Source organism: Phoca vitulina, unplaced genomic scaffold, assembly GCF_004348235.1.
Source record: "Phoca vitulina isolate PV1807 unplaced genomic scaffold, GSC_HSeal_1.0 scaffold5, whole genome shotgun sequence".
Classification (NCBI taxonomy): Eukaryota; Metazoa; Chordata; class Mammalia; order Carnivora; family Phocidae; genus Phoca; species Phoca vitulina.
The window spans coordinates 36,960,219-36,983,324 of record NW_022589708.1 but is presented as its reverse complement, the minus strand read 5'-3'; positions in this window follow the sequence as shown (position 1 = coordinate 36,983,324).

Sequence of the window (23,106 nt, the reverse complement as noted above, 5' to 3'; positions counted from 1 at the left end):
TGTGTCAGGGATACCACTTGCAATCTCTCTTCTATGCTCTTTTACCTCCTGATGGTTACATGACCCTTCCCAGGGCGACTCTGGCACATTATTGAATTCCTAGACCAAACTCTCTCAGCCCTTGGGTAGAAAAACCAACACTGGACTATTACAAATTTTGGAAATAAACTATTTGTATTAAGCCACAGAAATGCCTATGCTAATTTATTATAACAGATACCACAATCCTAATTAACACATTGTATCCATGTAATGTTAGATAATACTGAACTGAAAAATAGAATTTCATGTTTCTCTTTCTTATGAATTCATCTGGATAAAACTTATACTTTAGGGGCACCTGGATGGCTCAGATGGTTAAGCATCTGCCTTTGGCTCGGGTTGTGATCCCGGGGTCCTGGGATCAAGCCCCACGTCCCGTTCCTGGCTCAACGGGGAGCCTGTTTCTCCCTCTGTCTCTCCCCCTGCTCGTGCTCTCTCTCTCTCTCTCTCTGTATCCCTGTGCCTCGAATGAATAAATAAAATCTTAAAAAAAAAAAAACTTATACTTTAAGACAATCAATTATACATCTACGAAATTTGACAATATTCTGTTACCTTTTAAATTGGTGATACACAACTTAAAAACAACACTATAACCCATCTGATATTTTGTCCCCATACAATAAATAAACCTTAAAGAATATTGTTTTGTTGTATCCATTTTTATGGGTTAAGTCATTAATAAAAGCCCCGTCCTCCAAAATAACATTTTATATTTTTCCCAATTTCCTCTCCCTTTCCGCATCACATAATCATCTACAATAAATGATGGGAAGACTGGAAGAACAGAAGAAACATAATGAAGAGAAGCAGAATAAATAAGCTTGTCAGTACAAATTTGCAGCCAATTTTTAACGGAGATGCTGTGCCTTCCTGTGGTGATTTATGACCATATACCTAATAAATGCAGAAAGGTGTATTTGTTACCATTTTAAGCTTAGATCCCTTCCTCTCAACCAGAAAAATACCCAAAGTTCTTATACATAAAATAAGGAACCTGAACATATTCTAAAAAATAAGACAGGGTAGCTTACTGCAGTGTGGTTTCTCTTAATTGATAGGCAGTCTGCATTAAGCAAACATTTGCTTAATCCCAGAGCAGCTGGGTCTGCAGACTCTTGATGCTTAGGTGTGAAGGGATCCTGGAAGGCTTCTATCCTAAGAGTTGGAACCTATAAGTTCCCCCAAATTTTCAAGCAAAAATATGTAGATAAAGGCAAAAATATAATAAAATATATTCTGAGAAACATATCAATATATTCATATTAATAAAAATGTTTAGTTCTGGAGGCTGAGATAAATTTGTTATACTAAAATTCCTAGAATGGATTTCCAGCTTTTTTAAGTTTATGACCTTGACTGGATACTTCCTTTCTTTGAACCAGGTTTTCTCATCATAAAAGAGAGAAATGAAAGTTAGCTTTTAGGTTTAAAGAAGGCAGAACAATTCCCAGATGTTAGTAAGTGTGATTGTTATTGACATTGGGATTATGAATAATAGTAGTGGTAGTGGTGGTAGTAGAGTGAGAATAATAATTGGTTTCTTTTTCAATTTTTGCCTTGTCATATGGGTATCTCACAAATACACTTCTTAGATAAATTACATAATTCACATTTCACTTAGAATCAGATGCCCAAACGGTTTTAAAGATTCTAAGCAAAAATAGTCTTAACATTTATGAAAATAGGCTTTAGTGAATTGATTCCTATTTGTTAGTTCAAAAAAGGAGATTAGTAGATGGTAACATGCTATGCTTGAATTAATGGCATCCGGCAAGGAGTTTTAATTTTCAATCTCCAAAATGTGCCAGATTGTAACTTCAAGGACTAAGATAAATCCAAATATTTTAAACAAACTCAGGCAAAATCAAATATCTTGTTTTTACTTCAAGCTAATTTTGCTGTATACTCCTTTTTGATGGCAAAAACCAATGCTGTACATAAGCAGTATATAAAACATTATTTATAATCTCTTGACTTAACATTTAAGATGCTGACTACTGAAGGAAAAATATGTGTCACACAGAAATATTTTTGTGATTTTTTAAAAAAGATTAAATCATTTAGACCCTCTAAATTATACAACAGTACTTTTTGAATAATTTAATGTATGTTGAAATGTATTACAAAAAATCCACAATATGTGCATATTAAGCGAACAAGCGAACATATAAATATCATATGAAAAAACACTTTGAAGACTAAAGCTTATTAATAGGAACTTTTCTGTGGAAGTTTTGAGATATAAATAATGAAATATAGTTTCCCATGTATAACTGTAAAGCTGAAAATGTTTTTGCTGATATTCATTTCCAGCTTCATTAATTTATTTTATGGGCTTTATTTGACATTTGTTGCATGCTGAGCCTAAGAACTTTTAGTGCAGAGTAATAATGCATAAGGATATTTTCCTCCTAACATACAGTTCTTGAGGTATTACTAATTCCCATACTTGTATTAAGCAAGAAAATTGGAAGGCAAAGATATATCTGTCCTAATTATATTAAAGCAAGTAAAAAAAAATTTATCATAGTTCCCTATAATTAATGAAAAAAAATAGTTACCAAGTTCCAAAAGAGCACAAAGCAATTCTTATACAGCCATAGAGGTTATATATTTAATTTAGTTTTTCATTTATAAATTCGATTATTTCAGTTTCATTGTAATGTTGGTTTCCTGCTCACCAATGGACAATGATTTTTAAGAGGGTCACCACCCCATTATAGTAAACAGTCATCTGAAATACTGAAATTATATTGTTTTTTTTGTTGTTGTTGTTGTTGTTGTTTTTAAGATTTTATTTATTTGACAGAGAGAGATATAGCGAGAGAGGGAACACAAGCAGGGGGAGTGGGAGAGGGAGAAGCAGGCTTCCCCGCAGAGCAGGGAGCCTGATGCGGGGCTCGATCCCAGGACCCCGGGATCAGGACCTGAGCCGAAGGCAGACGCTTAACGACTGAGCCACCCAGGTGCCCCTGAAATTATATTGTTAATGTTGATTAAAAAATTCATCTGACTCTTAGTTGAGAAAAGGCTGTGCTCATATATGCATATGAATAAGATAGGATATATTCATTTATTAAAGAAATCTTTATTTTTTTAAAGAAAAGGGTTATTCATGAAAAAATGAGTTAATCTACATAACTAATAACTTTCATTGATGTTTTTAGAGAAATAGTATTCATTCACCTTTTCATTTTTTTTTTTTCCAGCCAGAATTTACTGAACACTCCCTTGAGTTTGGCATTGTTGGAGATGTTATTGATGTAGCAATTAACAAAACAGACATTGTTCATTCTCTTATGTAATTATAATCTTGTAAGGGTAGAAAGAAAACAAATAAGTAATCCAATAAGCAAGAAAGACAATCTCAAATGACAATAAATGCCATGAACCAAGTAAAAAGGAAAATGGAGTAGAGTATGGGGTGACAGAACTAGGCTACTCTGCTGAGGTAACTTAGACAAATGGACTCTGGGGAGATCATGTTTCATTTGAAACTTGAATGATGAAAAGGACAAAACCACATGATGATACAGAGATACAGATCTGGGGGTAGGATGTGATGTGATGAGGGGAAGGTGGTTTAAAAAAAAACACAATATTTAAAACAATAACCTTTAACCTACATTCTAATTCTAAAATCAATGTTTAAGCATAAAATCTAGGATGTCTATAACATTTCCCAAAACTTTAAGCAATTATGTGTGTGTGTGTGTGTGTGTGTGTGTGAGAGAGAGAGAGAGAGAGAGAGAGACACACACACACACACACACAGAAATAGAGACAGAGAAAGGAAAGAAGTGATCAAGAGAGGGAAGGAGGAAGCAGGAGAGAGCACAAGAGAGACTCTTGTGTATATAAACTGACATTGTAGTAGATCTTCACCTGCCTTGATCCAATTCTCAATGATCTAAGACCCAATTCAGTTTAAGCTATTATAATAAAATATTTCCAACCAATATTTTCCAAAATGAGATGAGTGACAAAAAACTATTAAGCTGAAGCCAAGTTCAGCTATCCTATTATTTTTATATTATTAGTTTATATAGTTTGATAGCTTAATTTGTTAAATTTGTTAATTTGGTAAAATAGTTAATATATTAATAGTTTAATTTGCTAATGAATGTTTCTGACACAAACATGTTAAGATTATCATTTACTTTGTACTCTTCATTATGCTTTTTTTTTTTTTTTCCCTAACAGGAGTTACTATTTGCTTTGACAGAGAACTGGGAAAGGCAAAGAGGTGATAGCGCTTGGAGAATTTAAGCATGCCATCTGTTTGGATGAGGATGCAAATAATCACAAACATTGGGGGCTTCAACACTCCAGGCAAAACGGAATTCACATTTGTTTTCTTTTTGAAAAATAAGTTTCTATTTTTGCTTGTATTCTTTTATAATTAGTTAACTTAGTAACAATTTTAATAAGAAATGAAGTTATTCTGTACTAACAAAAGATGCATTGCTCCAGTATATATACACAAATATATTAGATATACCACTTTCCTTAAGATATCTGACAATTTGTTCAGCTATATCTGGAAAAAAGTGCCAAAGTGATAAACTGCCAAGTTGAGAGACTTAATTAAGGAAAATTTATACCAATTTAATTGCTTCTGATCTCATATTATTTTATCTTAATTAATTACCTCTGCTTTGGGCAAAATAAAGAGAAGTAAAATGAGTGGAAAATATTAATCAAATTCCAGTCAGTTACTTGCTTGTTGCTCTTGTAAAATATATTTGGGAGAGTAAAATGAATCCTTTGGCTAGGTTCAGTTTTGAAATTATGTTTCAATTACTCATGCCATTCTTTACTCCGTTTTTATAAATGATCAAGTTTAAATCATTTTTATAGGGTGGATGCTATGGGGCCAAATTTTGTCATTTTTATTGGTTATGAAGAACGGACTTTCAGGAAAATCTTCACAAATATTTTAGTTAGGGTTTTAGTCTATTTTCCACCCAAACTGACTACTGTAAATTTAACTATTTTCCCACTTATTTTCTTGATGAAGTGATGATGTAATCAGAAAGGAAACCAATATAAGTAATGTATACTATTGATAACTAACTCCAGGTTATGATCATTACATATGTTTTAATAACATCTAACAAGTTTCATCTAACTCATAATTTTCTATGTGAGATGAGTGCAACTATGACATGAACTGTCTATAATTGATTATATAGTTCATATGACAATAAGACAGCACAGTCTGTAAATCTAATAATGTTAGAGGCTACCATAGAGAGTAACTTAACATGGGAGGAAATGTGAAATTAAAATGAAGGTATCCTTTTCTGGATAATGAATGACCTATTTACTGAATTTATGATCTCAGAAGATCTTTCTCAAAAAGAAAAAAAAAGTTAGATCGACTTGTTTAATCAACAATCCCAAAGAATTACATATTGCCGTCTGTGAAGCAGATGGCTTTCCTGCCGACTGCCCTGCTGGTTCTGCCTGCCACCTTTCCCACTAGCAGCTGTGATTACTAGGAAAAAAAATTCCCTTTATTGCCTACATGATGGGTCCAAAACTGCAGTCAGACATTTAAAAAGTTACATTTTGGAACCTCTAAAAGGAAGTGAGAAATATAAGCAATTTCAATTAGTAAAGTTTCTGAAATTTCCATAGACAACTCTTAAATTTGGGTAATAAATCAAAGAATTTCTTCAGTCTCTCTAACCTCATTCCTCCCCCCTTCTCTCCTTCTTCCCATAGGCAGACCTCTGTGTTGTTATTTTCTTTATTCATCTTTTCTTCAATGAAAAATTATTTAGGGAGTTAGTAAGTACAACAGAATATGGAAGGATCATGAATAGTTGGGTATCAGTGTTCCTACAGATACTTATTTTTATGATACATTAATCATTAACTCCAGCTATACTCCAACCACTTCGTTAAATTTTATATCTTGCATGTTATTAAATAAATCAAGTACTTATTGATTAGGAGAATAAGACATTGGGAATTTCTGTTCTATTGTCATTGAAAAAAATTCCAATCTAAAATCTTGATATAAGACTCTATAGAATCCCAATTTAGATTTAATATAAAAAACATGTATATTTGAGTTTTTAGCATTTTTTCCCATACACTGATAGCCAGCTTTTATGATTAGGAAAATTCCCTGTAGGTTTTATAGTTATAAGTAATATATATCTTAATTTTAGTCTCTCTAAAATTTGTCTCAAGACTCAAAATAAAGCAATTAAGAGAATACTTGTTTGACCTGAAATATTGATATTTAGTCTACAAAAATATAGAAATTTTGAATATTTATTGTAATTTACCTATACACACATAGCTCCTTCAAAATGCCTTAGTATAAATTCAGTAATGAACAAGGAAAGTATATATAATATATATTTTATATATATTCTATATTCAAGACCAAAAGAAAGAAAGGTGAATTCCCTAGGAAATGAATTGCAAAAGAAATTTAAAGCTATCAGTGAACAAGAGTTGAAATAGCTATTATCTTAGCTGGCCTCTATAGCTTCATTAATGTTCTTTCATTGATGAGAGAAGGACAAAAAATGCACTCATTAGCTAGCAAAGGCAGCTATTCCAGGACCTATAAACTCAAAAATTACTAATAGCAAAGGCAACATGCTCTTGAAGAAACAGCCATAAGCCAATAATTAAGGGGAATAATTATGGAAGAACACTGTCAACTAGATATAGAGACAGGAAACAAAAGCATTTGTTAAGGCACCTGGAGGCTCATGAAGGAAAGAAATGAGAAATATGAGAGATTTATTATTTTAAAAGATAATGATGGAGAATATTCTAGAATTGAAAAGACATTCAGACTGATAAATAATCACAAACAAGACCAAAAAGGGATAGTTAAAATGCTGAATATTAAGAACAAAAAAATAAAATTATATCTATCCATAGAGAAAAGTCATAAAGCAGATTTTTCCATGGAATAATAGGAAATAGGCTGATAAGAAATTTCCAGTTAGTAGCAAGAGATGACGGTAATCAAAGCATAGGGAGAAATACTGGTCAATCTAGAATATTTTACCCTGCTGATCTTATTAAAGATGCTTTTGATTAACTATAATAGGAAATCCAGGAAGGAGAAAATTAAACCTAGAAAGAAGAAAGAGGATACATGAAAGATGCAAGGAGGAGCACAGTAATTGACAAATTTATGTAGACAAATAAAATGATAATTAACATAAAAAATTGAATGGGTAGAAAATAAGATTTAACTAAAAGTCTAGATTTTAATATGTGAATAGAAGAGAAGAAGGTCCAAACTAAAGTTGAAACATTCTTAATTTGTAGTTAAATTCAGAAGGTAACTAATAAACTTAGAATTTGATAACATGTGAAATATGTATAATAAGAAATAGAAGCAGCCTAGAAATATTAAAACATTATGAATAATTACTTAATTAGCAGAAGAATAAAAAGAGTGAAGAAAAGACACGTTAAGCAGGTAAGAAAAACTATATTGGAATATTTGAAATGCATTCTAAAAAGAAAATATTAAATGAAATAGAAGCAATATATGTAAGTATTCAGTAAATATAATCCAAAACAAAAAGTAGATTTAATCTCACAAAAATGGGTAGAGAAAGTTTAAGTTTATGCATGTTTCAAAATATATCCCTAAAATATCATATAATAGAGTTTGAAACTCAAGGAATAGAAAAACATTTAACTGGTAAAGAGAACAAAAATAAAAGGTGATGTAGCAATGATACTGGACAATATAAAGTTTAGGGAGTATTCTAACAAATATATAAAAACAATAAAATATTACACACCAGACAAAATTGATTTGAATTAGATTAACAATGCTATAATCATGTTTGGAAATATTTATCAAAACTCTTTAATAAACTGATTAAGAATTAATAATAATGACAGCTAACATATTTTGAGTTCTTATTATGTAATGACTGTAATATCCCTTTACATTCTTTATCTAATTGAATTCTCTTTGGATAAGGAAATATTTTTATCCTCATTTTAAGGATGACATAAGTATTGAACAGAGATATTTAGCAATTTGTCTAAAATAAAACAGCTGGTAAACATAGTATTAAGTAATGGACAGGCAGGGCTAAGTAGGGAGAGATAGATAGGGGGCTATGTGATCAGGCTCACAGAAATCCCAAAAATGTGGAAGTGTGGGGAAACCAGAGATAAGGGAACAAACCAGACCCCCCTGTCCTATCATCTTTTTTATGATAATCACCTGTGACCCACAAAGAATAACCAGACCCTAAAAAGGAAGAAAGCCATTGAAGGTGTTATCACTAGTTCTTGCTCTATGTGATATCAATAGAGATGTTAAAAGGATTTAAGTTCCCTGGTTAGCTTTCTATAAAAGACCATCCCTAAAGGCTCTCAGTAGCAACCCTGTTGGCACTCCTCTCAAACTCTTGAGAGCTTCTTCTGTATCTTCACTTAATAAACTTCTATCGCCTTGCTCACTCTCCTTTGTATTCTTGCACTCTGTGAGACAAGAACCTCGCTCTACCGCTTCAGGATCTGTAATAGTTGAATTCTAAAGCCACTGCTTTAGAACTTACTAAAATAGTTACCTCTTTTGAACAACCCAAGGAAAAATTATGAAAGGTATTTCATAACTCCAACACACATTATTTTTTTAAAAAATCATGTTTTTAAAAATGATCAGATGAAGAAAAACTTGAATAAACACCAAAGCAGGAAAGTTTTACTTTCTTAGATGAAAATGAAGTATCATTGGAAAACAATTATAAAAATCCACAGAAGCAAAAGAAAAACAAGCCAAGAAACAAAACACACACATATATTTGGACAATATCTAACAACAGAAAATAATATAAGTTAAATAATACTTAAAATTATATAATATTCAAACTGAAAGGAGAGCACCATAAAAAACAAAAATCTTGTGAGATTCTTAGAGAAAAAAGAGTACATCCTTTGATACATATATTAAAAAAAAGACAAGAAAGAGACATAGTGAGTTAAACATTGAAATTGCAAAGCGAAAAATAAAATTTGAATGAGACCAAGGACTCTAGAAGGAAAGAAATATACGTTTGTTTGTTTTTTTAAAGCAGAAATTAGTGAAATCGAAAAAAGAAATAATAGAAATGAAAAACAATATTTTGGAGAAGTTAGATGATTTCTTTTGTAGAATATTTTATATTCTGGATTTTGACTGATTTGTCATAAAGGTATTTTTAATTTATTGCTCTACTTCCTATAACTTCTATATCCATCGGGGTTCTATAAGCAAAACAGAACCAGTAGGGGAGAGACTGAGAACAAAGAGAGAGAGACAGAAACAGAGACAGAGACAGAGTGACAAAGAGGACACGGAGAGAGAGGAAGAGACATTTCCTCAGGTTTGTTCTTAGGGCCTTTTCCCTGACGGGATTTGAGGCCCACCCCGATTATCAAAGATAATGTTCTTTGTTTAAAGTCAGTTGATTGTAGATAATAACCGTATTTACTACACACCTTCACAGCAATACTTAGTATTTGACTGAATTACTGGGAACTATAGATTAGTTACATTAACAAGTGAAACTAATCATCACAATTTATGCTTGCTTTGTCAACTTGGCACTAATACACATTTCTTTAAACCATACTTAAATTTCAAATAAAACCTGACAGTCATACTTCTGCCTAATGTGGTACAACAATTCTCTGTACAACTAACAACATGCTAATCCTTTACCTAGAAAAGGAAGCAAAATCCTTGGGTACTATTTACTCTTCTTGATCCTCTGTGACAATATCATGCTTTAAAGTTAACTCTGATTAATATATGTCATGTTAGATGGTAGGGGGATAAGAGAGAGAAAAAAACAAAAATATTTGCTTAACATATGCATATATTCATATACACACAAACATGCAAACACATTCATTAAAAAAGAAGAAAATACTTATAATAATTAAAGTCTTAATTTCTGCAATGGTCACATGGTTATAGTTGGTGTTTATAACAACCTTCCTCCACTACTTACTCCATATTCCCATCATCCCCAGCAAACCTCAGATGCGGTTCTTTACCTCATGCAGACACCCCAACTTCATTAGTTGTCCTGCTTGAACTGGATTGTAGTTTTCCACTGACTTTAATCACAGGTTATGGTATACTAAGAGATACCATAAGGTATCTCTTATAGTCCAGCCATAATCTTCCTTCCCTCTTTTGTGTAGTGGAAGCTCAATTTCCCCTTGATAATCAAGATCATTCACCCCAGCCAATACAGTAACTCCCTTGTTTGCCATAAATTCAGAAGGTCTATGAGTAAGCAGATGGATGGCAGTCTTAATTCAGTTTAATAGAATCATTGTTGTATTTTCTGGTAGTAGCATTCTCCTCTTTGAAATTAAGACCTCTAGATCAACAGAGCGTAAGTTTCCAGGGACAGAATATAAAATCTTTGCCAGAAAAATTTTCATCTCTTTCCTTGCCTCTCTCCCACATGTTGGCATACATCATTCAGACTTCATAGGTGATATTAGGGTCACAGAAGTTTTGGCTGGTATGGAGAACTGATGAAAATATGTGCCAGCCAAGAGTTTATCTTTACACTTCACTCCTCTCAAAATAGGACAGATAGATGACTACCAAGAGCAATGTCTTTTTCAAATGTAGCTTCTCTTACAGAAATGAAAGTTAAACCGTGAGCTTAAACAGTCAGCTTTGATGTAGCAGTAAACAAGATTCTGTGGTACCTGGAATCTTTGCCCAGGAACTAACTCATGTCTTCACTTACCTGAAAAATCACTTGAAGTGAATCAGACTAGGGCCTGCCTTTCTGCTCTTCTCTGAGATCCTTACCAAAAAAAAAAAAAAAAAATAGCTAATATCTTTACTATAATATGCACTCCAAGACCAAAATAATAAAAAAAACCTTCAAATAAAAATACACAAATAATCAACAGTATATGCTGTCTAAACTGAAATTGTTAGAGCAGATAGACTAAAAATAAAGATGCTAAATATATTTAAGAAAATTGGAGTAATTATGAGCAATGTTCTATGAAATAGGAAATGATAAAAAATAATATAGAGAAAATACCACTTGTGAAAAAAATAACGTAAAATGAGAAAGAAATAGATGTGATAAATAACACCATAGATATAGATGAAGAATGAGTTACTGAGTTGGAAGATCTAGTTATATAAAGCAGAATAAAAAATTGATAATAATTATATTTTGTAAGATCAGTGAAAGAGTAAGAAAAAAGGAAAGGCTATTCAGAATATTCAGAATATTCAAAGTTACATTTTTTTTAAAATGGAAGAACATGGAATTTGATATTAAACAAAAAAGAATGATCTTATTTATGTGTGAAATAAGAATGTTCTTAAAAAGAATGTTCTTAGGATGCCTGGGTGGCTCAGTCGGTTAAGCATCTGCCTTCAGCTCAGGTCATGATCCCGGGGTCCTGGGACTGAGCCCCGCATCAGGCTCCTTGATCAGCGGGGAGCCTGCTTCTCCCTCTGCCTGCCATTCCCCCTGCTTGTTCTCTCTCACAGTCTCTTAAAAATAAATAAATAAAATCTTAAAAAAAAAAGAATGTTCTTATTTATGAAATATCTGCTCTAGATATGATAAAATAAAATTTAAAAAAATGAATTATAGTAAGAACTTCGTAATTCTTCCAGAGAAAAAGAAGTGAACATAAAAAAAAAAGTCTGATTAGATGCAGATTTTTTTTAATTTAAAAAGAAAGGTAAAGAAAAAGGATATAATAATTTTACCTTAAAGGAAAGTAATTAGAAATTAGCATTTTATTTCCTACTATATTTTAAGTAATATAAGTATTTTCAGAGATATATGAACATTGTGCTAAACAAAGTCCTACACTGAAACAAAAAACAAGAAGGCATATCTCTAAAAATGCATCATATAAAATGTAATTGATGTTAAGATAAAGTGGCTGGAAAATGAAGAACAGGACAGAGAGATGATTTTGCTAAAACACTGTTTGGTCTGATACACATATAACATGATACACATATAACATATAATATATATATGATTACAAATAAGCTATGAAGATCAGTTAAAAATAATGACATGGGTTCTTAATTTAAGGATTGTACTTTAAAACAAATAAGTATATCTTCTAAACATGCATAAGATAACATAGCTGAAAGCAAGAAAGGAAAAAAAAATATCAAAGACAAGACAAGATGATATAATGTAGTAGATTTAAAAAATAATAAAACTGAAAATATAACTCCTAATAAAATAGGTGGTACATTAGTATAAATGGGTTGAACTCCCAAGTCCCAATCACAGATGGTATCATACAACATGCAAAATAAAATAACAAATCAAAAATAGATCTTAATACTAGAAATAACATTACTTAAAAGGATGTATGAAAAATTTATGAACTAAAAAAAATGTTGGGAATCAGTACTAACATCTGATATATAAAAACATAATTTAAAGCAAAAATAAACATATAGAAAATAGTCATATACTGGTAAAATAAAGACTAGAGAAAGAATATCTAACCATCATTATAAGGTAACTAAAAATAAATAAAAATCATAAGTGAATCAATTACCAAGATTAGAGAAATATTGTATCAACATTTGTAGCAGAATATTTTAATTTGCCCAACTCAGGAACTAATAGATTCACTGACAAAAACTTATTAATAAGTAGTAATATTAAAATACTAAACGATATACTTTTAAAGCTAGAAAGGTAACATTATAAACTGAAGATAAATACCCAACAGAGAATATGTTCTTCTTAAGCACTATGGGGAAATATAACTAAAACCATAATCTTCTCTCAAACCAGAAATCCTCCTCACAAAGGTATCAGAAAAGGGAAACAGTTTTTATTATAAATAAGCATTAAAACAAAATGTGATATGTATCACAGGTAATCCTCCAAGAGACTGCAAAAACAGAAAGAAATCTCACCCTTTTATATAAGCCAAGCAGATATAATCCATTACATATTTCTAGATGAACAATAACTTTGATGACAGGAAGTAGTTTTGCAATTTGGAGTTAGGTGCCTACCAAAGGCTCCAACCCTCCCACAGAAACAGGGAGATCTGGGTGCCATCTTCCTTGATGTTTTCATTTCAGTGAGATGCCTCCAGATTCTTGAGAAAGGCATTCTAGTCTTAGAGCTGACAGAAGGCCTATCTAGTTTTCAAAGGATTTATATACATATCAAAGGGTGGAGAAAGTACTTAAACTTACTTGTTTTGTAAGTGAATACTCTAAGAAAAAGGGGAGAAGAGAGATTTCTTATTTTCGACAGGGACATTAAGTTTTTTTTTTTTTTTTTTAAGATTTTATTTATTTATTTGAAAGAGAGCAGGAGCGGAGGTAGGAGCAGAGGTAGGAGCAGAGGGAGAAGGAGAAGCAGACTCCCTGCTTAGCAGGGAGCCCGATGGACTATTGGGCTGGATCCTGGAACTCCAGGGTCATGACCTGAGCCAAAGGCAGACGTTTAACCGACTGAGCCACCAAGAACCCTAAGAATTAAGCTAGTATTTTTAATTTTCATTTGTCCTTATAGCATACAGATGACTTTTTTACAAACAAAACATATAGAGTACATATTAGGCTATGAAAGTAGCTCAAAAATTTCAAATAACATGTATTATCTAGACTATGTATGTTACCTCAGAATAATGAGTTGTGATAATAAATTAATAACAAAAATACCTGAAAATGCCCCATATTTATGAAAGTTAAATTATACAGTATTGTGATATTTGAGCTAAAAGAAGAGGGCATGGTAAAGTTAAAAAGTAAATTAAGAAAAGCTTAGAGTTGATTAATAATAGCCTGCATAGCAAAACTTGTATAACCTAGCTAAGGCAAAACATGAATTAACTTTAGATTTATTTATTAAGAAAAAAAAATCTAAAAACCAGAAGTTTTCAGAATTTAATTTAAAAAAATGGATTAAAGCAATAGAGTAATCCACAGAAAAAAGGGCAAAATTCACATTAAATATAAAGGACAAAAATCAATAAACTTGAGAACAATAAAAACAAAATTTAGACATAACAAAGGTGTTATTTAAAAATAAGCTAGAACTCTGACAACACTAGCGATTATCACATTAAAGTTTTTATATATCTATGTACTTATCTATGTTAAAAGTACAGAAATAAAAGATAAGATGCTCAATTATACACATGTTAATATGTTTTGAACCATCTTCACTAATATTTCTTGAAAATCTAGGTAAAATGGCTAAATTTTTAGAAATATGTAAAATCAGTGTAAAAAAGAAATTGGAAGTAACTATTAAAAATGAATTGGTAGTATATAACCTTTTAATAATAATACATTCTGTGAAAGAATTTCAATCTAAAATGAAACCAGAGGATACGAAATAGAGTGTTTCACCCATGTGCCTGCAGAAGAACGGAACTTAAGAACGGAGAGACTGATTCCCATTAAGTGCCCGAATATAGAAGACCAAGACTTATCTCCCTATCAGTGAACATCCACCAAGAATTTCTCCCCATCTTCAAGCCAACGGCTTTACTGCTTGGACTCTGGCTAGACTTCCCCTGTTTGCATTCTTTGCCCATAAATACAGCCTGTACTAAACCCCCAAGAGACTGACCTGTAGCTAGCTACAACATACGTTTCCCCAAACTACAATTCCTCTGCTTTTCCCAAATAAACTCAGTGGTAATTTGAATTTGCCTCAGTTTACATCTTTTTTTAGGTTCACAACTCAAATAGTTTAATAGGAAATAGTATCAAACTTTTGAGTAAAATATTATTTCTATCTTATATAAGTTGTTTCTGAATATACACAACAAAACAAAACAAGGGCCCATTTTGTTTTTAAAGGCAGGATTAATCCTGATTTATTCAACTACACATGACTATCACAAATGAAAAAAATAACTTATTAGTTGCCTATTTAATATATGAGCAATTTTTAAATTATATACTAAAGTAATTCAACAGTGTAATTTTATTTTATTTTTTTTTCTTTTTTTTTTAACAGTGTAATTTTAAAGAAATATATTTTCAGGTGGAGATCCAGATCTTATGAGGCCTGAGGCATACGCAATGTTTAGGTGTCCTTTTAAGAAAAAAATAAATAAATACATATGAGAAAATAAATTATTTTTAATGATAACAGAAATCAAAATAATTACAAATTTGAAAAAGCTAAAACTATCACACTTTCTTTCAGGTTATATCGTTGACTTCCATTAAGATACTTGCCATCATGTTTGTATTTTATCATGACACCAATAATTTATTTAAAAATTCACAAATATTCTAAATATATATATCAAATGTTTAAAATTTCCCTATATTACATCTGCTTATATATTTCTACATATTTGTATAATCAAATTATTCTTTCATAGCATGCATTTACTTATTAATAAATACAATTAATAAATATTTGTTGACATTGTATCACTGAACACTTTTATCTTCAGGCAATCTTCTGTATCAATAGCGACCTCACATGGCACTTAATATGGAGCTGATGACTTACAATAAGTTGTGTCAGTTATGCTAAATTGTATCTGATACCCTGAGATTCATATTCATGAGAGTTCACCTACAGACATACTGTTTGTTTATATTCCCTGTCCTCTCCAAATAAAAATACAGTCTACTTCTCATGATTTCTATTACAAAAAAAAAAAAAAAAAAAAGGTTTATTTGTATTGTATGTACTGCATTACCAAATATATTTCTGACAAAAGAGGACTTCCAGTTTGAAGAGAAACCATATACTCCTCTTAGGAGAAAAAAATAAATCGGTCTAGATTTTCTGGCTCTGTACATTTCAGATCGTGCAGGGCTGAATGATATAGGTCACAGTCATCTCAATACATCCCACTTATTTATATCATGATGCCAGATGAGATTGCACAGTGGGAAGACATTTCTGTAAGAGGATAACCAGCAATAACTGAAAGATACTTAGAAATAACTAGGACCTCCTCATGTAACAACTCCCACATATGACTTCAGAAATAACTATGATCTAGATAACAATATCTCTTAAACCCAAACTAAATATGATACCAACAAAATGGGGTAACCTTCAGTGGGAAGTACAAATACATCATGTAGTACTGTGTATTGCTTAGAAGTGATGTACAAGACATAAATATAAACACAAAAATACAAACATAAATACAAAAAACATTTACATAAAAATTTTAAGAATGTATTTTAGAAGAACACATATTAACAAAAGTATCCACATTAACACATTACAATAATTATCCATGTGAAGAAAATAAATGGGAGTTGAAGATAGAATAGTTTTTAAAATAAAACTGATACAAAAATAAAATAGAGCAAGGACAATGACAAATTCTACAACGAGGTCTACGATTAAAAGAGTTTTCAGATTCTGAGTACCTAAAAGAAAAAAATACATATAATGAATGATAAAGGATTCTTTCAAAATACAAAAAGTTATTTCTTTATTATCTCCCTCCTCCTTTCTTTCGTAATAGGATAAAAAATTTCTCAGCTTTACTTTTGCATTCACAAAACATTACCAGATCTTGAATAAAATGAGTCAAAAACACCCAAAAATGTAAAAATCAAGCAATTCAAAACAGAATGCAAATAATTCTGAATAGTCTCTCATGCAACCCATCGCATTTAAAGAAATCTCCTCCCTCGGAAAACTTTTCCCTTAAATTTAACTCATATCTTTGTCATAAAAAAATAGCATTTAATACATCAAAAATAATAATGTTTAAACTTAAATTCTAAAATGTTATGTTTCCAGGGGCTCCTAGGTGGCTCAGTTGGTTAAGCGGCTGCCTTAGGCTCAGGTCATAATCCTGGAGTCCCGGGATCCAGTCCCGCACCGGGCTCCCTGCTCAGCAGGTAGTCTGCTCCTCCCTCTGATCCTACCCCCTCTTGTGCTCTCTCTCTCACTCTCTCTCTCGAATAAATAAAAAATAAAATCTTAAAAAAAATAAAATGTTATGTTTCCAGTATTAGATTCCTAAAGAATTTCAGCAAACAGCCCCATATTATATCTTGTACCACCTTTTTGTGACTATAAATTTTATACTCATCTTGAAAGCAATAATAAGTGTACACCTTGTAGTTATAAATTCTGATTTTATAATTCATGCACCAAGCAGACAAGAAGGTTTTGAAATATAACCTTCAGTGTATGACATTTAAATGACATTTTGATATGAGGTATATGAGGTATCCTTTTCGATTAGTCCTAAGGCTTGGTTTTGATTTTTTGGAAAATTAGAAAAATGTATGAAGTGTGGATCAAAATATTTTCATCCACATTTTGTTTTTTGTTGTTGTTGTTGTTGTTTTAATTTTTATTTATTTGACAGAGAGACAGCAAGAGAGGGAACACAAGCAGGGGGAGTGGGAGAGGGAGAAGCAGGCTTCCCGCTGAGCAGGGAGCCCTATGCGGGGTTTGATGCCAGGACCCTGGGATCATGACCTGAGCCGAAGGCGGACGCTTAGCAACTGAGTCACCCAGGCGCCCCTTTCATCCACATTTTGTTAAAAACATTAGAAGTTCCACTTTAGGTAGACATGGAGAAACTACTTTACAGCTTATAAGTCTAAATGATACAGTTAGAGCTGCATTTATTACACCTTAGAGTTGGAGAAAACAGACGCATTATTTGTGAGCCTTCTTAAATAATTTATCAAATAATTTTTTAAAGCTTTATGAGGACTGAAGCTAAACACTGCTCAATACCCAATGGAAAATGTATCCAAATTTATCTTGTCATACCAAGCTTGAAAGGGCAAATATGAGTTTATTTCCATTCATGTGGTAAGCTGAGATGTTTCTGTACACTTCTTTATTTACATATGCCGCTAAATCAATCATATTATCAATTATATTAAATATAATAAATGGCACTTATGCATTTTAACAATTTTAATGGCTTTATTGATTTTGTACAACTTTGTGAAAAATATTATATAGACACATTAAGCATAACCATTTCAAAAAGTGTTTTAATACATAGGTGTTAAGTGTCTGATGTCAACTGCAGTCAATTTTATGACAAAAAAGGCTGATATATATATATATATATATATGCAAGGTAAATAAATATATATATTTAAATATCTATATATATGCACACTAAAACTCAACAAATTCCTTCAGGGTATAAAAATGTAAAGAAATGATTAACTTTTATAATTATTAGCCAAATAACAAAGATAATTTAAAGTATTACTAGTTACATTAAATAAGTTGGATTTGTTATACATAAGAAAATCTGTCTTCATCACCACTGTTTTAAATTTGAACATATTAGGGGTGCCTGGGTGGCTTAGTTGGTTAAGCGGTTGCCTTCAGCTCAGGTCATGATCCCAGGGTCCTGGGATCGAGCCCCATGTCGGGCTCCCTGCTCAGGGAGATCCTGCTTCTCCCTCTCCCTCTCTCTCTGCTTGCTGCTCTTCCTACTTGTGCTCTCCCTGTGTCTCTCTGTCAAATAAATAAATAAAATCTTTAAAAAAAATAAATTTGAACATATTAAAAATAAAATGGCATATCCTCTTGTATTCAGCAATATTTAGATTTACCTTTAGATAGATTCAAAGTATGTGTGTGTGTTTGTGTTCACACCAGTGTGTTAATAGCAAACAACTAGAAGCAAATTTAATGCCTATTAATTCAAGAGTAAATATATTTTGGAAAAATTATCCAGTAGAATACTACCCAGCTCTTAAAAATGATGAGATAAGTATAGAGGTACTGACATGAAAATAGTTTTAAGATAAAACTATGCCCTTTATGTTTCATATCATGAAACATGAAGGGCACATTAATTGGCATTATGTGCTCTTTCCTGGACTAGTCACATGTGGTGATGAAACAGCTATTACAGAAACAACTGAAACTCGGAGAGGATAAACATGGTATCATTCATGGAAAGACAGGGACTGGTGAAGTAGAACTCAATAATAAATATGATCCTACATACACTGGCCTCGTTTGATAGCCAGGAGAATGCACCTCTCTGTCTTCCCACCCACAGGAAGCACCACTGACTAAAGTCCCCAGCAGCAGCTTTCTCTGCAATCCCTCCACTGTTTATGCAACAACCATGCTTTCCACATGCTGCTTCCAGCTAATTACAGAGTTTGGAGGCATGATTAAGGTAGGTCCACCTCTCAGAGATGTAGAACTTCTCTGCCTGTTGTCTTTTACCCCAAGACTCTGGTTTCCCTGCCAAACCTTTCTTTGACTACATGGCAGTCAAGGACATGTTCTTCCAAACTTCTGTCCTTTTTCCTTTCATTTGGGATTAGACTTGCATTGCAGTCTGACTGCTCTCCCATCCTTCTTGACTCCTTTTATGTTTCTCTTAGGCAGGCATGCCCTCTAATAGAGTCCTGATAGTGCAGTCTTAGTGCTTTTCAAAGCACTTGGATGATCACATACAGAAGGCAAATTATGGAGGTATACAAAACATGATAAACAGAAGTTTGAACAAGTCTCATATATATGGTAATCCTCCTTTACATTTCTTTCATATCTGTATTCTTTTAATAGTTTATTTGATTTTATTTTCATTTATTATTATTATTATTTTTATTTCTTTTAAGCTTGACTTCAATTTCCCTAGCAAGGCTTTCAGTTAAATTTTTGTTTCTCAGGGAGGCTTCAAAATAGTATTAACTCTATAAAATTGCATTTACATATTTTTCCCTGGCTTCTATTTGTTTGGTGTCTCTATTTTCATGAAAAAAAGTTTTGTTAAAGGAATTGTCTTGCCATCAGTTTCTGTGAAGCTCACAGAATTATTTGTTGGCAACGTTCCAGTTTTCTGGGGGTATTTTTCTGATATTCTTAAATATCCTTTTCTCCTGAGACTTTCCTTATTTATAGCATCTTTATACAGCATAACAAAGCCCAATATAACAATGTTTATGTTGATTCCTTTACAGTTATTATACTCCTTTGGGAGTAAACAGCTATTTGTTGAGGTATGCAGGGAAGAAATGGGAGTGATATAGTGAGCTTAACCATACTTAAATTCCTCTTAGATAATCAGCCATGTTCTCTTTTCTAGAAGCATACACCCTCTCTGCTCTTGTAGATACAGGTAGCCAGTATTTAATCCCAGGTGTCCAAGGCTTCCTCACTCCCTCTCTCCCTGCATCCTTCCCTTCCCTTCCCTTCCCTTCCCTTCCCTTCCCTTCCCTTCCCTTCCTTTCTTTTCTCTTCTCCTTCCCTCCCCTCTCCTCCCCTTCCCTCTCCTTCCCTTCCTTTCTTCTTTCATCCTGTACATTAAATGCATTTTACAAAAAGTTAAACGCGTAGTTCTTAAGTGTGCAGCTTGGAGAATATTAACCTATGTCTATTCCTGGGTAATCACCACCTAGATTGAAACAAAGAGGGAGTTCCATTCACCCAAGGAGTTCCCTCTTGTTCCTGACATTCAATTCTCCCACCTGCCTACATAACCTCTACTCCTTAGAATCCTATTAAAACAAATTAGTTTTGCTTATTCTAGAACTTCAGATAAATGTAATAATATCATATAAACATTAACCTCCTTGTGTGTGGTTTTTTTTGCTAAAATCCATGTAATTGCATGCATCACTTTTATTTCTGTATAGCACTAAATAGAATTAATTTACAATTTGTTTATTCTGATGATGGACGCTTGGGCTCTTTCCAGTTTTTGGTTATTATAAATAAAACTGCTATGAATAATCCTTAATAATGTGTGTATGTGTGTGAACTTATGTTCTCATTTCTTGCATGTATATTTTTGGAGTGGAACTGCTGGGTCCAATTAGGCATATGCTCAAATTTACTGGAAAAACTGAGAAAAAAATTTGTTGCATTCTTTGTTGTTTATACTCTTACTAAACATGAGTAAATCAGATATTCCATATCCACTCATTCAGTTGGTTTTATAGTCTTTTGAATTCTAGTTATTCTGCTGGGGCATAGTGGTAATGCAATGTGGCTTAAATTTTTATTCTAGTAATCCTGTCAACTAATGATGTTGGACTACTTTAGGGAAATGAATATTGAAAGCTCTTATCATGTTTTGAAATTGGATTATCTGAATTTTTCTTATTAATTTGTAGGATTTCCTTAAATATTTTAAGTATAAGGCTTTTACCAGATAAATATATTGCATTAATTTCTTCCACTCTTTGACTTACTTTTTTTTTTTTTAATATTTATTTACTTATTTTACAGGCAGGGAGGGGCAGAGGGAGAGGGAGAGAGAATCCCAAGCAGACTCCATGCTGAGCCCACTGTGGGGCTCAATCCCATGACCCTGAAATCAGGGCCCTAAGATCACCACCTGAGCCAAAACCAACACTCAGACACTTGACCGACTGCGCCACCCTGGCACCCCTATCTTTTAGTTTTCTTTTGTTAATTTTTATTTTTTTTATTTTTTAAAGGTTTTACTTATTTATTTGAGAGAAAGAATGAGAGAAATTACTGAAGGAGAGAAGCAGAATTCCCACTGAGCAGAGAGCCCAAATGTCAAAAATGAGACATCCATATATATAAAAAATAAATACTAATGTGTAAAGTGATAACATTTAAAATAATTAAATTGTTAAGAAAAATCTGCAGTTCTTCCCCTCACTTTCACCAGCATTTTGGTATCATCTGAAGATAACGAACAAAAATTCTTGGTAAGAAAGAAGAAATGTCTCAGTGAAAACCACTGAAAGAAATATAGATGTATGGGGGTGCCTGGGTGGCTCAGTTGGTTAAGCGACTGCCTTCTGCTCAGGTCATGATCCTGGAGTCCCTGGATCGAGTCCCACATCGGGCTCCCTGCTCAGCAGGGAGTCTGCTTCTCCCTCTGACCCTCCTCTCTCTCATGCTCTCTGTCTCTCATTCTCTCTCTCGCAAATAAATAAAATCTTAAAAAAAAATAAAAAATAGAAATATAGATGTATGAATATGAGATAATGTGCAAATGGATACAGTCTAAAAATTTTAGTCACCAAGGCAAAAGTATACATTCTTCTACATTGATAATCGAACCATAATCAATCACAAATACCTAAATTAAATTCAGTGCATAAAATAATAATGTAAAGTGTTACTATCTTCCATGACACAAGTATTCTTGTTGTTCAACAAATGTTAAAATATAACTAAAAAATAATCCCTTATTATAGAATTTAAATACATATGAAGTGATAAAATTAATATGGTTAATTTATTAAGGTTTTCACAATTTTTTAAATTTTAATAACTTTTGTTATGCAATGTTAATATTCCTAGTATCTATAATTTATATTTTTCCCTAGCATATATTCTAGATTATATATTTTTCTCGATTAGTCATTTATACTCTAAGCTAATGATAATTTATATTTTTTTCAAACGTTATATATAAAGATGCTACTTTTGTACTTAACAAAATGCCAATAATCAATGCTAAGTATGTTGTAATAAATATTCAAATATTCAGGTAATACTAAAATTAAGGAAAATATTACTATGGTATGAAAATATACCTGATAATGCTAAGGATGGAGAAGGAAACCATTTTAAAGTTCACCCTGCTCACTTTCTTGAGGAAAGTGCATAAAATATCCCTTATTAACAATTTTCCATTATTCAAATAACTATAACTGTCCTGTCAACACTCCTTTACTTCGCCAGCCTTCAGCTATATGTACCTGGTGAGTGTCCCATGGAAATGAATTGACAAAAACTGTGGGTTCACTCCAGGTCTGAGACTCCTTGGAACTCTAATCTCTCTATCACATTAGCCATTGCTTGCTACTAAAAGTTGAGAAATTTTGCCCTTACTCAAGCAAATGTCCTCTGTCTCTGTGGGTTTGCACCTCTTCTCACTATGAGTCTGTAATGTGTGTTACCAATCTATTCTCTCCTAATAAGTATTTATTCCTCTGCAAATTACTTGATTTATATTTCTGAGAAGCTATTATTTTGGAAATTATCTAATTTTTTACAATGTTAGGGTGGAGTGAAAAACTGCAAATTTCTACACTCTAACCTGAAGAAGTCCATAACTATTTAGTGAATAACTAAACAAAATAAATATTTACTGGGGAAT